The 14132-nt window shown below is 35.5% G+C and overlaps 1 protein-coding gene across 2 annotated transcripts in view; it reads right to left on the bottom strand.

Annotated features, from left to right (window-relative positions):
• Nucleotides 1-14132, bottom strand: part of LOC136845713 (uncharacterized) — a 229204-nt gene that overhangs the window by 86343 nt on the left and 128729 nt on the right. The window contains exon 1 of one of the 2 annotated variants that reach the window (XM_067115889.1): nt 3867-4541. The exons of the other annotated variant lie outside the window; for it this stretch is intronic. The gene's annotated coding sequence lies outside the window, so the exon portion shown is untranslated. Of the gene's footprint in view, nt 1-3866; nt 4542-14132 lie in introns of those variants that run through there. 2 annotated transcript variants of the gene reach the window in all.

A 14132-nucleotide genomic window follows, 5' to 3' on the forward strand; every position in this document is an offset into this window, starting at 1 on the left:
TATGTATGTATGTATGTATGTATGTATGTATGTATGTATGTATACATATATACATATATATATATGTATGTATATATGTTACATGTATATATATATATATATATATATATATATATATATATATATATATATATATATATATATATATATATATATATATATATATATATATAAGGACAATGTTTGTGCTTATGTATGTACACGTGAGTGTCTTTGTCCATGAGTCTTTGTCTACGCACAGAAGCGTAAATGTACACGTTAGGTAATTGGTCTGACATTTAGATTCAAATGCTAGTAGTAAAAGGTTTTTCAAGGAACTGAGGGAAGAGGCCAGACATTCTGAGGGAAGACACTAGAGTGTAAGCACTTCCGTTCACTGAATGATGAATACATACTGTAAGCCTATGGCACGGGAACGACAAAAGTTGCGTAAGGGCGAAATTGTCTTCGGAGGGTGGAGGAAGAAAGCCCTAAAAGCAAGCTGGTCGTTGAGACAACAGACGGGACAATTTTTGCTGTTATGACTCTGGTCATTGTCCTTATTTACTCATCCTTATCTTGCTTCCTTCCTCTGGGAGTCATCCTTCCTCCTTCCTCCACTTTTTATCCGCCCTTTTTATGGTCTGCCCTTCACTCTTCGTTGATGCTCCTTCTCTTCCTGATTCTATTTCCCCTTTTTCATTGCTTTTTTCGTGGGTCTTCTGCGCGTTGAATTATCATACCGGAGGGTAATTTTTCTTCAATTTGCCTTTGCTTCCTTTTTCGTTCGCATTTCCCGGTCAGTCACACTTCCTCTTTCCTTATCTTTCTCAGAGAGTCGTTATCCCATCATCGACATTTGAAGTTCCTTAATACGTCTATGATGAGCTTTTCGCACGAGGAAGATTCACCTGTATTTAATTCCTTCACCTACGAGTAATCTTCAGTTCATTTTCATTCAAAAGTCATTGACTTTTTTGTTTCCATTTTCATGCGGCTAATGGATTAAAAACAAAAAATTCATACGTCGCTTATCTGTAAACTATCCCAACTAATTATTATCATAGTTGTTCCGTTCCCATGGAATTATAAAGCCCGTATTTTTATCAAATAAGCCTTTATAGTAGCAGAAAACAGAGCATCTATTGACCTTACCGCGTTCGCTACAAAACTGATCTTTCGATCAGTGAAGCTGAACAGTGTTGGATGTGGTCAGCCCTTGCATGGATAACCACCAATGAACACCAAAAATCGCCGGCATATAAGGCCTATCGAACACACATGAGAACAGGATCAAATGGCTCACAACTTCCCACAAAATATAAGGATGGATCAAATCTAGTTGGTAAATATATATATATATATATATATATATATATATATATATATATATATATATATATATATATATATATATATATATATATATATATATATATATGAGAGAGAGAGAGAGAGAGAGAGAGAGAGAGAGAGAGAGAGAGAGAGAGAGAGAGAACTCATTTAATTACTAATGTGATGTCATAATTCGCAATACAATCGTCAGTGCAACAAAGGCCATCAGCGCATGGAAAAAAATGTGCAGCATCAAAACAGAAGGGCAATTAAACAGGTTAAATTTCCAAGTGCGAAGAGTAATGATGCACAGTATGTTTGCATTAATGAATTATGCTAATAGTGTAGAATCAAAATGCATGAGGCGTGACTTTTTTGAAAATGCATATTAAAGATATTTAATATGGAAATATGGTGTCAAATCGCAGACAGGCTACATTTGAACATCGTCAAGAGCGTAAATTTATGAATCATTTTTAAGCAGATGCTTATCATATTTCAAAAATTTGCAAATTGGACAGTGGTTACTTTGAAAGTTTGAAATACATTTCAAGAATTACATTAGTTTAAACCAGAGAATTGATTTCATGCACGGTAACTTTACATTCTAGTCGCTGTAAAGATGGGGACACTGAAAATGTTTTAGTATCCGATTTTATAACCTACAACATTTGGTATGGATACAGATCCATTTCCTAAGACAACCCACGTTTAGTGTGTCAATTAATTAGAAAGAAAGGCTTTGAAACCTACTTCTTTGTTAACCGAGGCATGAATGGAAACAGCAATAATGTTTTCATAAATTAGCTTTTGTAATGTTATGGCTTGAAATTTTACCATTTTAGTATTTTATTTTACACACATTTTTATTTTACAATGAACTAAAAAAAATTAACTTCATATAAATTTTCCAAGTTCCTGTTTTTTTTTTGTGGGGTTCCCTATAATATCATAATTTCCATTTTTCGTAAGTTCTCAAAGACTGTAACTTTTCTTATAAAAATGAAACTGAAATAACGACCCTCCAGTAACCAAAGATTAGCTGGAAGTAGTAATGAAATAACAAGTTACAATGAAAAGAAAAAATGAAGTAAATGACTAAGCAACTTTTGCGAAAAACGCTCAAAGCACGCCCGAGAGAGAGAGAGAGAGAGAGAGAGAGAGAGAGAGAGAGAGAGAGAGAGAGAGAGAGAGAGATTAGGAAGCGCTGTTAAGTGTGCAAGAGTGAAAAATAAAGAAATGGAGGACGGAAGGGATGTTAAGTATGAGAGAAAATATGAAGTAATGGAGAGGGGGGGTTGAGAATGAAAGTGGAGGAACGAAAGAGGAAAAGCTGGAGGGAGAGAGAGAGAGAGAGAGAGAGAGAGAGAGAGAGAGAGAGAGAGAGAGAGAGAGAGAGAGAGAGGGGGCTATTAGTAACAAAACCAAGAAAGTTCCTGAAAGAAGTCAGGAACATTGAATGAGAACAATTTAAGCTTTGTTCTGTTTGGGTTTCGCCTGAAAATCTTTTTTACTCTCTTACATGAAATTCCAGCCTTGGACTCAAAACTCCAAATGGAAAATGTCGACACACGACCATTTTATCACGCAACACCACCAGGCAACAGAAACAAGCCAGGAGTCAACTCCAGAGTGGATCAAACAAAACGACTAAGCCAATGCAATAAATAAATGTGGCAGTTGATAAAAACAACTGCATAGTGATATGAGTTTCAAAAATAGTTAATGATGTGTAAGCTTCGGCATAAAAACAAAAGTCTAAAGGTATCGATTAGTCCTTCCCATGGAATTATAACGGTGTGGTCAAACCCATTTTAATTGCTGAATCATCGCATTCACAATCACGTCCACGCAACCGCGTTCGTAATTTGGTAAAGAAATTGATGGGATTCTCAACGAAGAGAATGGGATTTTGGCTGCACTAATGCCTCTCTTTCTTACAGCCTTAAAGCTACAACGCACTGAACAGTCATTTGTCTGAACTGATATGGATAAGGTGAATAACGTGCAAAATAGTTCGCAATAAACAAATTTCCCTCTGAGCCGTGACACAACCTCATAGCTGAAACCCTTGAAGACGAGCCCTGTTCGCAAGCGCTGTTATTCTGGCCACTAAGGAGATCGCACACAATAAAAGGAATAATTTCTTAAATTTAATCACTTAATTTCTCACCTACAATATATACACCATCGTGAATTAAGAGAATCCATGGTATGAGTTATCGCTCACAGACTTTGATACTAATTAAAATATAAATACCTGCTTTTGTTCCTCCGTGTCAACACACAGTAAAGTATATATAAAATAAAATGACAAGGATTTCATAACTTACATCTAAAGCAAAAGAAGTTATATGAGCACATCAAACAATACTAAGTGCAGTTGGCTAAACAATGAAAGCACTGCCTATCGATTCTGTTTTATTTTAATTCTTTTCACAGACTTCTTCCACTATTTTGAAGACTGAAATATTATATTTTTTTACATTAACGCACAGGAAAAATGCCACTTAACCAACAAAAATACTGATAACAGACTAAAACTCACTTACCACTTAGGAAGCACGTAAAATCTGTAACTAGAACATTCAAACTAACTCAAATAACCTCCAAGTTATCCAGCGAATGTAATACAATGGTGTTCCAGGATTATATAGAGAACGTGCACTGCAGACGTTAATGTTATATAACCTTCAAGTCATCCAGCAAATGTAACAGTGGTGTTCGAGGGGCAAATTTCCACACAACTTTTTAAACTGGGCCGACGCTAATATATCCAACACGAGCAAATTCCTCATAACACATATCTTAGGGGTATTTCGGTAGGTTTGGTACAGAGGTGTTTCAGGAACAAACACATTTCTTTCTAGGGTCAATTTGCACAAAACGACAGTGAAACCGGAACGATGTAATTTCACGCACTACAGAAAATTCTGTATAGTACAAAGGTTACCTTCACATAACCTTCAAGTCTACCAGTGAATTTAAGAGTGTAGTTCCGTGAACAAATTTGCACAAAACAGTTATCAAATTGGTGCCATTAGACTAATCCAATAAGAAGAAAGTCGTTCACGGCGGTGGTTGGTTAGTGTATAGCAATCCAGCCTTTTGCGAGTGAGGACCATAGCCCAAAAAGTCTTGTAACTGTGATAAAGTACTTGAGAGGACAAGACGCCCGAAGTGGACGGCTCGGTCCGCGCTTGCTCACACGCCGCCGCGCAAACAATGGCTGGCTGAGCTTGAGTCTGGCTTCTTGGGACTCATCCCGCGAGCCTGCGTTTCGTTCTGGTTAATTGTGTCCCACCAGGTGACCAGGTGTGTTGGGCTTCACCCACCATGACAGTGAATCACGTAACGTCTTTAAATGTTTCATTCAAATGAACAAGCGTTTCAATTTCTCTATCTCCTTTGCGCACTTATGCGCAATACTTTAAACAGCACAAATAATAAAATACAAATAAAAATGATCTAGTGAGCAAAGAATGGGATAACTGTTTTACATCAGAACTGAATGCAGCTATCTTATTCAGCGTGTCTCCTGTCAAATCCTCTTCCAGAAGGACCCGACAACCGTATTCTCTCAAATGACCATGAACTTAGTGCGAACAAAAACGACGACTGCTTCCATAAGGTAACGCTGCTTATCCCAAAACGCTTTCCGCAAGAACGCTGCTCTCACGAAGATTTCTGAGGCAAAAGAACTGCTGCAAAACATAAATATTTCACACTTCCGGATTTCAGGAGCTTGAAAGATTCATTCCATGACTTCACTGAGGTCATTATGGTGCATGGTGAACAAAAGATGTTAATGGAAAATGAAAATATTTAGAGGGTGTCACAAACAGCAATATGTCCCTCTTCCCATACCACGTTCATATATTTAACAAGTAAAAAATGCGCCGAAATTTCTTCGGCGCAATCGAGTTTTCTGTACAGCGTATAATCCTGAATGAAACTCTCAGCCACGGCCCATGATACTCTCAACCGCTGCCCATGAAACTTTCAGCCACGGCCCGGTGGTGGACTGTGTTGTTGGCACTCATAGCGGTGCCAGACGCACGATCATTGCTAACTTTAACCTTAAATAAAATAAAAACTACTGAGGTTAGAGGGCTGCAATTTGGTGATTGATGGTTGGAGGGTGGACGATCAACATACCAATTTGCAGCCCTCTAGCCTCAGTAGTTTTTAAGACACACAGACAAACAGCCATCTCAATAGTTTTCTTTTACAGAAAACTAAAAATGTTTATAATCTTGATTATTTTGCAATCTTACTCAGCACTGTAATACATTTTTCAAGATATGGAATCAGAACTGGGTTGCCTTGGTTGGGATTCGCTTATCGGGCACGTGACCTTATTCCCTTATTCAGCGACTGCTTCCATTCTCTCCCATCAAAAAATACTGACTTGGGCTGCTAACTGATCCGTACGAGAAGCATCTCAAAGGGAGCCCTATTCCAAATTTCTATGAGTTACCAAGAACGTCATAAAAACAAATCTTGTCCTTATGGTAAATCTTTGCGAATGGTCAAGAGTTAGAACTTGGTTCGATTCTTGTGGACATTACTTGTTTTTTTAGTGGATGTCGGTTCTCGGATTAGAAAACGTATATTCCAACATTTTAGTGGAACAGTAAATTAAAAACCGTGAAAACAAGTATACGAAAAATGCCCATATGAACTAAACTGGTTGAACAGGAGTTATATATTTGGCAGTTGTCACTTAATGTTATTTATATGGCTACTTTTCGTCTTCTATTCAGACTGATACATATATATATATATATACAGATATATATATGTGTGTGTATGTGTATGTATATATATATATATATATATATATATATATATATATATATATATATATATTATTCACATATATTTATATATGTGTATATATATTTATATATATACTGTATATATATTTGTATATATATATGTATGTATGTGTATGTATGAATAATCACTGGTGTGTGTATTGCGCTTATGTATGCATGTAATTTTAATGCTCACAGTGATTTCTTAACCTCTCGACATGTTTCTGAATACTCTTACCAATGCAAGACTTAAATATGAATAGGTTATTATAGGAAATAAAGCAGATAAAAAACAAAACCCGCTAAAACATTGTTACCAAAACGAGGATCGACTATTTCAGCACTAGTTGAATGTATCTAATTTCGGTAAGCAGAAATACGAATAACTGAAACAGATTCTTATCCTTCTTTGTAGCATAGTGTGTTAAGACACCTTCGCTCCTACTCATAGTGTACGGGAGGACGAATGCCATCTAGAAGGGCAAAAGGGAGAAACTCTCCCTTCTGGCATTTCATCTCCCATTCTGAATTATGACCTGCGGAGGTGAGATTACCCAAATAAGTGTTTGGATATCGAGAAGAGCTCTCTCTCTCTCTCTCTCTCTCTCTCTCTCTCTCTCTCTCTCTCTCTCTCATTGATTTCTGTGATGACGATGCTAATTCCACGCTCATGGCTTCAAAACAGTTAAGGGAGTCTACATCTCAGCGACGACTGGTATTCACTGGTGATCATTCAATGAAATAATGATCAAATAAAATGACTTCACTGATCTAGAAGCCAGCATTCTGCAATGCACAGTTAAAATCCTATATTCCATACAGAAAGAAATGCGTGACAACACTGTAATGTCATCCCCAAAGGTCAGTAATATACACTGGCCAACGACCCTCAGCCACGAGTACTTTAGGGTTCCAGAAGACGCCGCTGGAATTCAGAGGAAGTAGCCCTGATTAATCGCTGCGGCTCAAATATTTTTGAAGTGAAAAAAATATAGTCTTTTTAGCCTGCGATCCCGAGTTATTTCCGGCGACGTAAAAAATATAGATAAAAAAGTTTATTGGAACATTTACGAATTCCGGTGATCCTTCGCAAGAAATGCCCGAGGACGTGTCTGACTGCTTTGGTTAGAATGGAAAAAATACAGAGAGAAGAGGAAGTCGCAAAAAAAACTGTTGGTCAGTAAAAATCATATAAAAACGATAAACGAAGAGCAATTAAATATATACAGACCGAAGTGTAAAAATAATAACATACACGGGCTTCAAATTACAGACACGCAGAGAGAGAGAGAGAGAGAGAGAGAGAGAGAGAGAGAGAGAGAGAGAGAGAGAGAGAGAGAGAGAGAGAGAGATAAAAAGAAAAGCAGGAAAGACTCAAGGTAATGGTCCGTATATCCGGTGCTGCTTTTTAGCAGTGTCTCCACTATTTCGAATTTGCCAACCAATCTATTTCGTTATTGAATAATCTGATGAGGATTTGTTGTATTACCAAGATCAAGGAAAAGAAAACTTTGAAGGTTACCACATCTGAAAAGAAAAAAAAATTGGTTTCTACTTTTGTCTCATAACACTCTGCTGCAACATTTCAGAAGCCTCAATAATTGGGCAGTTGACCAAGTACTGACGGGAAGAAATAAATTCGTGATACGGGAAACATTCAGTAAAATTTAATTTAAATTTCTCGAGACGTGCGCGTTTTTGTGAGCTCTTGAGTACTGCAAGTAATACTAAAGTATTTTCTTCATTCTTCTACAAAATCATATCATACTCAAGTTGCGAAGACTGTCAGAGAAAATGACTTAACAAGTGTTTTTAAATCTTCCTTGGGATTTGTTGTCAGCAGTAGTAGGCTACAGGCGAGGCCTGAGAAACCAACAATGAATTCTTGAGCAACAACTACAGGAGATGAAAACCAACTTCATCTGCCATAAATACTTTTATAAAAAAGAAAATGTGATAAAATTTGATTAACAATGATGATATGCTACAGAAGAAGAAGAAAAGGATTTTGCATCAACTGAAAATTAACTTGCTGTACCAGTGGAACATCAGATAATTTTCCAGTACGCGTAACATTACATTATATACTTGATTAATATCCTTTGCCGTTAATATAGTAGCACACACATTTGTTTATATACATATACATATATGTACAGTATACACACACACACACACACACACACACACATATATATATATATATATATATATATATATATATATATATATATATATATGTATGTATGTTTATATATATATATATGTATTCATATATAAATACATACACATGTTTATATATATATTTATATTATATATTCATATATAAATACATACACACACACATATATATATATATATTGTAAGTAGATACATGTATATGTATGTACAGTATGTATGTTTATATATATATACATACATATATATATATACATACACACACACATATATATGTGTGTGTATGTATATATGTATATATATATGTATGTATAGATATATATATAAATATATATATATATATAATATATATATATATATATATATATATATATATATATATATATATATATATAATGTACATTATATATATATATATATATATATATATATATATATATATATATATATACATTATATACATTATATATATATATATATATATATATATATATATATATATATATATATATATATATATATTAAAAATCACAGTAGTAATGTATATATATGATTAGTGGAACATATGCCAAGGACCGGCACAGCAAACGTAGCAGTTTCCCAATTTTTGTATACTGTTAATGACGTGCACCAAAATTAGTGAAGAATGATCAGACGTAATAAGAATGAAGAATCAGTCCCAGAGATCTATGTCCCTGGAGCCATTTATCAGAGGCAGCGGTAATGGCCGACGTCGCAGGAGTCATAACTACCAAATCCGCCTGAAATTTATTGGGGCGTTGTCTCTGCATCCCTCAGGAACAGCATCGAATTTTAATGCCCTGGGTATGAGGGGCGAGGTATCAGGAAGGCAGGCGAGTCTGAATATAAGGTCAAGAGTCGTAGAGACAAGTTTAAAACAAGACTTTATATTTTCTTCGCTATTTTCTCCGTTACGGGATTACTCTATCGGGAGATCAAGCACGCTGCACTAATCGTTTCCAGGATTCGCTGGATTTACACAACTTAGGATTACAGCTAATTGGCCCTGGCTTTGCTCGCCTGTCTAAGTGGGACAAATGTGGTCCAGTTCCGATGTTTATCTCTCTCTCTCTCTCTCTCTCTCTCTCTCTCTCTCTCTCTCTCTCTCTCTCTCTCTCTCTCTCTCTCTCTCTTTTGCTAGCATTGAGCGTTAAGTTTGCTATGAAAACAATTGATAATAAGATTACAGTTGGGGCTCTCTCTCTCTCTCTCTCTCTCTCTCTCTCTCTCTCTCTCTCTCTTGCTAGCATTGAGCGTTAAGTTTGCTATGAAAACAATTGATAATTTACAGTTGTTGAGCGTTAAGTTTGCTATGAAAACAATTGATAATAAGATTACAGTTGGGGCTCTCTCTCTCTCTCTCTCTCTCTCTCTCTCTCTCTCTCTCTCTCTCCGGAAAAAAGTGCGTGTCTGGGTTCCAATGAGGTAAATTAATTCTACGATTACCGCAGAGCAAAAACAAACCCAATTAAGGGCCAGATGATGATGATAATTAGTCACTGAGACAAAGTAATTAATATGGTACTTATTTCAAGGAAAAAAACAGCCTTCCCACGCAATTTAGGACCAGATAAGACGAAAAGGATATATGGCGATGGCTCAGAATTAATTGAGAGATCTTTTCACGCTTTTACAGCTAATGGGAAAAAAACTGTACGGGGTAAGCGCTAAAATAGATTAACTGAAAAAATATTTATAAGATGGAGGTAATATTGCTACTATGAATTAATGCTAATGAGTAGCTAAAAACATATATAAATATGGCGAATAAACTATATATCTTCTTGCATTATTACAATTTCCAATAATACATAATGCGGTGTATTAGTTGATATATATATATATATATATATATATATATATATATATATATATATATATATATATATATATATATATATATATATATATATATATGCATATATATTTATATATTAACTTGTTCCTTGTTCTTTGTTTTCAAATATCTATCCTGACGATATTTTCTAGCTAGTACATGACCTTTCTGCTAATCTTACATTGAACAATAAATTAAAAGGCATTGCATATTACTTTCTCTGTGAAAGAAGGCAGTCTACCGATAACAAGTCTCCCCTGGGCTTCCCTAGTCCGAGCTTTAAGAAAGTGAGTGGCGTCCCTTGGATCAAGATTTGCTATCTAGAACCTCCCTCGTATTACCTTCATTTTTGGCGGTATGGATAAACCCTCTACGATGCTGAGGCAAAATGCTAAAACAGAGTTGCCGAAGATATCGTACCATGAAGACTGCCAGGAGAGAAGACTCCAGTAAGAACTTGTTAAAAATAGGACAAAACAGCACACGTAGAGAGATACAGACACTAATGTGTTGAGTAAGGCTGTGAGAAATTCAATACTAACATGCGGATAATGAGGTTTTGAATCCAGAACTTCATTACAGTATGATGCGTATGAGTGACATAAACCTAGTATTAATCTCACTGGAAATGTAAGGCTAACTTATATATACTCTTATGACATGACATTTTTATAAACAAACGAAATATGTTACAATTAATATCAGCATTATTACTCAAAATGTACAAACATTGTTGAAGAACATGCCCAAAAAGGCTGTTGACCCGTAAAGCAGACTTCCAACAAACAAAATGCCCATCCACGAGAAGGTAAACAAACGCAGAGAGGTCACCAAATAAATAACAAATTAGGATTGATCAACAGTCATAAATAATTCCAGTAATGTCTGGAATTCTAAGGAGAAAATACAGCCTTATCTGTTTCCTAATAGAGGTACTACGAAAGTATAACCCTGATAAAACTGTACCCGTTTGTTAGGGAATATTCCGGGGACATGCGCCTTGAGAGGAAATCACAGAGGCACTTTTCATCTACGGAGGAGGATGGCTGATGGCTCGGCTTCCAAAAGAAATATTCAAAAATACAATTTATGTTCTTGTTGTATTGGTAATGGGAAATAAACAATAAACTACTGGCATATACATAAAACTAAATTTATCAAGTTGATTTCGATATTAATCATGAGCCATTATACATACATACATACATACATACATACATACATACATACATACATATATGTATGTATGTATGTATGTATGTATGTATGTATAACTGAATCAAGAAAATATAGAGCGTGATGAATATATAAATAAAGACAAAATCCACGAAGGAAAGAGAAACAATGGAGTGCAGCACGGCCTTTCGACTTATAGTCCTTAGCAGAGTCTGCTAAGTAAAGGACTATAAGTCGAAAGGCCTTGCAGCACTCCACTGTTTCTTTCCTCCATGATTTTGTCTTTATATTTGTGTTTATATATATATATATATATATATATATATATATATAATATACATACATACATATATATATATAAATATATAAATTATATTTATTTATATATTTATATATATATTATATATATGTGAGAGAGAGACAAGGGACCTATGTTTTTTAATTTAACTAGAATAGGAATAAGAGTTATTATCCCTTCTATATATACATATGTATATATACAAACACACACACACATATAATATACATATATATAAAGAAAAGAGAGATATTTAGGAGCGCCATAACCAGAAACCAGCAAGAAAGCAGAAAAGCAATTTCCGCCGAGCAAAGTCTCACTACAGGAATTTGTCATTTTCTTCGAGCATCGGGAAGCATTTCCCTCTCGTGGCAAGTGAGCGTAAACACCAACAAACGGTGGAGCTCTTATTGAAGAAGCTCTCTGGAGGCTGAATTGCGAACAGGAAGCTGCACACACCATATCAGGTACAATGAACTGACTTTAAGTGAATCAGACAAATGATGAGTAATAATGCGGTTTACTACTTCCACAACCTTCCGACAGAGGCTCCATGACCAATTGCGACTCTGAGGAGAGGACTGTGACCGCGAGGTTTCAAATCGTAAATTCAAAAATTAAAATAAAATCTTGCGGTAGTGAATAATCTGTAATTTAATAGCACTGCCACTGCTCATAATCCTCTAGTTGACAGGGATTAGGCTTTCGTTACACGGCAATTTTTTTTTTTTTTAGTTTCTTGCGGTAATGAGTAATTTAAAGCTGGTTATTACTAATGCCTCTCTGGTTGACAGAACTTGTGACCATTCATCATTCTGAGTAAAAATTCAGACTGAGAGATGAAATTTCAATTCATAAACATAAGAAACCTGTTGCAGTGATGGTAATGTGGGTTACTGGAACCACTAATGCTACTACTGGTTCTACTGCATCATCTTTTACTGCTGCTGCAACTAATATTACTATTTTAATTGTAGGCCTTGTAATTATTCACCACTTGAGGAAAAGGACTGTAATGGATGGAAACGACCATTAATACTTCAAGAACTAACAACAAAATCTCAAGGTTTATTAAGCATCGGATTTCAGTGCCGACTTTCAAGGTTGCTCATAGCAACAATTTTTAGAGTATCATGAAATTCAGTTTCTGCGACAAGGAACACTTACGATGGGACAATGACTCCACGGATGGCATGACGTAAAGACTCCATTATCATGCTTGTTGAGTAACTTTTGGAAAAGCTGATATAATCAAACAATTCTGACACTGATTTCTGACAAAATTCATTAACCTTGACGTAGATTTCCAACACTACCACGTCTCAGTGTCGATATACTTTAAACTAAACGAGTCAAAAGTTTTTGTTAGCCCATACGCCCTATGTTACCAACGCGGTATCCCGTAAGAAACCAGGTTCCGGAGGTGCGATAAAATCTGGTAATTATAGAAGCTTTTATTTTTTAAGGAGTAATGCTGATTTATTTATTTGTTAAAATACTATATAAAAAAACGCCCTTGCATTATTAAAGTAACTTATAATACAGTTGGCAAAGCCATTAGATTTAAATCCGAGAAAAAAAAATATAGAGTTAAACACTGATTCTGTTAAATACGATTAGAGCCAAGGCTAAGTGGAGTGTAAATCTTATTCTGGAGGATTTCAAAATCCTTGTAAAGCAGACTCTCCTGAAGAATGAGGGAAGGCAGAGTTCATTTTATCTATTTTTGGAAGCCACTCTTAAATCGAGTTTTCCTTTGAACACATTCTGTTTTTCATATGACCTTGTGTTTGCGTACTTGGCCTGTTTTGATTTAAACTTCCGGTGCTAAAATTACTGTTTTATAATTTTTTTTGTTAGCATAGTGTCAAGATTTAAACTTATCTTAATTTCTTATATTAAAATGCTATCCAAAACGTTAATTAAATTTTTCTGTTGTTGTTCAAACCCTTCGGTTTCCTTATACAGTTGAAGAATGACTCAAGAAGGAGCTATGGGTTCTGTGCGCTTTTAAATTCATCACACTGTAAAGGTTTCTACGCGGGACTTCAGCATCAATGGGCTCACAGGTGTATTATGGCAGTCATTAATTAACAGGTGGTAATTTAAATGGTCCAGAAGTGAAAATCTTGGGGAAAGTCTTGAATAGCTCCGGCATTAAACTAATATCCGCGGGCAGACACAAAACTGCTCTTGATGTAAAACAGCATTATTTATCTTTTCATACTTTCTAGGCCATCACATTTGCGCATCTTGGCTGTTTAAGTCGGGCTGCAGACAAAATCCATAATGAATTGATACAAAAGAAACCTCATTTTTTCATTAGTATCCTGGAATTAATTCCTCTATTCCTCGTTCCATAACTGTCAAAAGAACTAAAAGTACAAGGAGAGAGAGAGAGAGAGAGAGAGAGAGAGAGAGAGAGAGATGAATATAAGGCTTCACAGCCTCCTGACATCTAAAATGGGCCTCGTCTTTTCCTACAAGA

The sequence above is a fragment of the Macrobrachium rosenbergii genome, chromosome 14 (genome assembly GCF_040412425.1).
Source record: "Macrobrachium rosenbergii isolate ZJJX-2024 chromosome 14, ASM4041242v1, whole genome shotgun sequence".
Classification (NCBI taxonomy): Eukaryota; Metazoa; Arthropoda; class Malacostraca; order Decapoda; family Palaemonidae; genus Macrobrachium; species Macrobrachium rosenbergii.